This window comes from Bison bison, unplaced genomic scaffold (genome assembly GCF_000754665.1).
Source record: "Bison bison bison isolate TAMUID 2011002044 unplaced genomic scaffold, Bison_UMD1.0 scf7180017864203, whole genome shotgun sequence".
Lineage (NCBI taxonomy): Eukaryota > Metazoa > Chordata > Mammalia > Artiodactyla > Bovidae > Bison > Bison bison.
The window spans coordinates 1,322,050-1,325,842 of record NW_011494775.1 but is presented as its reverse complement, the minus strand read 5'-3'; the positions used below and the strand labels follow the sequence as shown (position 1 = coordinate 1,325,842).

The window sequence follows — 3,793 nt, the reverse complement described above, 5'->3', positions numbered from 1 at the left end:
TCATTCTTGGCCTGGAGGCTTGGAAAGTAACAGGATTCTCCTTATACACTCTTCTGGCCCAAGAAGTCTTTGGACCTGTCGCCAGATGCATTGACAACATACAAAAAATAGCAGAGAGAAAAACTGACCAAGTGTAGGGCAGGGAGTTCCTGCGGACCAGCCATGGCTGAGCTCAGCAGGGGAGGCAGGCCAGCCAACGCCAACATCTCTGTGTCCCAGAGCCATACCATAGAAAAAAAAAACAAAAAAACTAACATTCAGAAGAGGGAAAAGAATAAGAGGAGGTGTAAGAGGAGGTGAGGAAGTAAAATTCTGAGGTTTAAGAAATTCTTCATCAGAGCTCAGAAAGCCAAGAGATAAACTTGGGTTTTGAAAAGGAAGAAAATGGAAGTGCAATGATGCATATCCTACACGACTTGGTGGACAAACAAGAAGTACTCAAAGATAAAGCAAGGCAAAAAGTAGTCAGCCCTCCGCACTTCCGTATCTCTCACACCCTGGGGCATCGCAGCATGGGAGTCTGGGTCCCATCTCTCTGAAGTTGGCTGCTTCTTTGCCCATCTGGAACCTCCCACTGAAATCCCTTCAGAAATCCTCCCAGGAAGCAGCGTCTGGTGGGTAGGAGACAACAAGGGAGGTGTTGGACAGGAGCTTCTCTCACTCGGGGCTGGCACACCCAGAGACCAAGGAGACTTGCCAGGCATGATCAGGACACAAAGAAGGGCCCAGAAACTCCTTCCCTTCTCCCTTCAGCCTGGGACACAGGGCTGAGCCCCAGAGGAAAACCCTTTCTGTTAGCAACACTCAAGACACAACAGGGTAGAAAAAACAGGAACAGGCTCCTCTGGCTAACTCAGTTTCCTGGGAAACAGGAGTTGCCCAGAAGACTCTCTACTCAGGTCAGCGCTCTTCTCAGGCACTTCCTAGAAAGAACCCACTCTGTTCCCGCAAGATACACCTTGAGAATCAGCTTCTGCCTTTAACACTTGTTTGGAAATTTTTTAAATTTCTTTTGCTTTCCTGTTAGTGTATTAAGGGAGAATGTAGTGACTAATTGGCTAACAGTCAGAAGACCTGGGTTTACCTAGCTCCACCTCTTACAGTCCCTTTTCAGGCTCTGACTTCATTAATCATAAAAGGGGACCATAAAGCCTGACCTCGATCTCCAGGTTGCTCTGAAGTTCAAAAATGGTAACATATATTAGCCTACTTTGAGATCTATAAGAAACTCTTTAGAAATGAAGGAGAAACAGCACGTGCACGTGTACCCGCATGACGAAGCCCAGTTCTGCAGGCAGCACTGCTCTCAACGGAGAAGCCATTTCCACAGCATCAGTCATCCTTTGAGACTGCAGGACCTGCCAGTGAGGCTGTGGCCTCAAAGGTCTCAGAATCCCACTTTAATTCCACTGAGTTCCACAAACTTTCTAGTGATATAAGTATTGAATTTCCTAAGGGTGGAGTTTTCTCATCCATTAAATGGAGCTAATAATAGCACTTAACTCATAAAGGTGTGATGGGCATTAGATAAAATATATGCACAATAATTCCCATTTCCTGAGACCACTGCAAGTGCTCAATAACTGTTCATACGTTATGGGCCAAAAGCAGTGTTTCTTCAAAAGGGAAGAAAATAGAGCTGATGTCTACAAGGAGACAACTGGCTTACAAAAGGGCAACACAAGACACCAGTGACTTCAACCCGAAGTCCACAGGGCCATGCCAGGAAACACACTCCACATTCAATAAAAGAAGGCCAATTCAGAGCATATCTAGAAAACAGCAACAGCTCAGTCTAGCTAGGGCCTAGGCTGTATCTTCATTCATCTAACAAATACATACAGAGCCTCCACCAAGTATGGGGAACTGTGCCAGGCTCCCGGGGAGGTAGAGAGGCAGGCAAGGCTCAATCTTGGGGGACAGGTGGAATGTGCAAGGGCATAGCATCTTTGAACCACAGGCAAGCCCCGTGAAAGGGATTCTCCAAAATAAACTTTCATCTTATCTAAACTTATCTAAACTTTTCTTATCTTCTTGCTTTTTTCCCCTTTAGGGAGGAGTGTAAACAAACAAACAAACAAACAAAAAAAGTTAATTAGTATCTGGTTAGGAGTTCCAATTAACCAGGCTTTACTACAAGTAGCAAACACTGTCTAAGATGTAAGTTTTAGAGACACTGCATTGGGAAAGATCCTCAGTGTTCTCCCTACTTGCTGCAAGTAATAATAATTTTTTTTCTCCAGCAAAAAAAAAAGTCCAAATTTTGATTAATGAAACATAACGGAACTGTTCCTGCCTATTTGGATGAGAAATTATAGAGAAGATGAGGGGCACCAGACAATTGTAAATCCTTTCCCCACCAAGCGACATAAATATATCTTCCCAGTGTGGAAAGGATAAGGAAACTGGGTGGCACATTCCCAGGAAAGGGGGACTAGCTGGGTCTTTTTAAAGAAGCAGGCCTGGACAAAGTTAAGGGCTTTTCCTAAAAACGGCTAACATACTAGGTATTTTACATATATTATGTCACTTATATCTTCCAAAAGCCCAGCTGAAGCGAATATCAATATCTCCACTTTACAGATGAAGAAATGGAAGCCCAGAAAGCCTAAGTCATGATCTCAGTATCACATGGCAGTAAGTGGTAGAGCCTGGTATTGAACTAATGCTATCTATATAGCCCTCCAGCTTTCTTTTGACTAGTGTTGGCATGATGTTGTTTTCTCCATCTTTACTTGTCACTGACTATGAATCTTCATAATTAAAGTGGGTTTCTTGTACACACACAAAAAAATAAACTAATGCTATCTATACATAATAACAAATATTCTGATAAGAATCTTAGTTTCCAAAATAATAAAAGCCTGTCCTAAGCAGGCTATTTTGGTAAAATCAATATAGACATCAGAACATCCTAAGAATCCCTTAGGGATACTGCAGAGAGAGAAAGAAAATATGAATCTAACTATATTTCTTTTAAAAAAAACAATCTTAGAATAGTAGTGTTTCAAACATTTTGGCATCAGAGCCGGGTTCAAATTTCAGACCCTTGGATAGAAATCTTTCCCTAACCCACCTATCAGGCTAGATGACGTGATATTCTTCTGTGTTCCCAAAGTCACCAAGATAAGAAATTAAAATCACAGTGCTCATCAACCCACCTGAGGTCCTTCTCTCATACTGGGACGATGACCCCCATGAGGGGAGGCTCTGTCTCATTTGAGTCTGTCTTGCTTGAATGTGAATCCTCAGTGTCTGCAGATATCAAGCTCTGAAAATACCATGCTTCCCTTCCCATGCTTCTTCAAGACTTCCTAGGCCTCAGGCAACCTCTCAAGCAAGTCCCAAGTCCATTCCTCCCTCTTGATGGTGTGAAATAAACCTAAAGCTTTGATCAGGTTTATCTAAACTACAAGCCCAGAACAAATGGAAGTGATAACTCATCTATGACTTCTTTGACCTGCAGAGATGAGATGAACCCAGTTATTCCGGGGCCAGCGGCCCAGCAAACAGGTATGAGTGAGTGCCTCTGAATGGAACCACTTATCAGGCCCCAGGATTTGCTAATGAAAGGTGGACACACAAACAGAATCAAAACATTTTAGTAGGGTTTTAAAAAAACAGAGCTACTTTAAATCTCTCTCCCCTCCCCTCTATTACTCTATTTTTGGAGAGCAGAGGTAAGCTTTCTTGATCAGTTCTTGGCTTTCAGGGCCCATAGTTTCCTTGCTCCAGGGAGAAAGCTCAGCTGCCACAGAGAATAACACAGATTTACCTGACTACTTCCCACAAG

At 43.1% G+C, this 3,793-nt stretch overlaps 1 protein-coding gene across 4 annotated transcripts in view; it reads right to left on the bottom strand.

The window, feature by feature from the left end:
* The window catches only part of KLHL3 (kelch-like family member 3), a 126,956-nt gene that overhangs the window by 64,457 nt on the left and 58,706 nt on the right, over nucleotides 1-3,793 (bottom strand). The window lies entirely within an intron of this gene.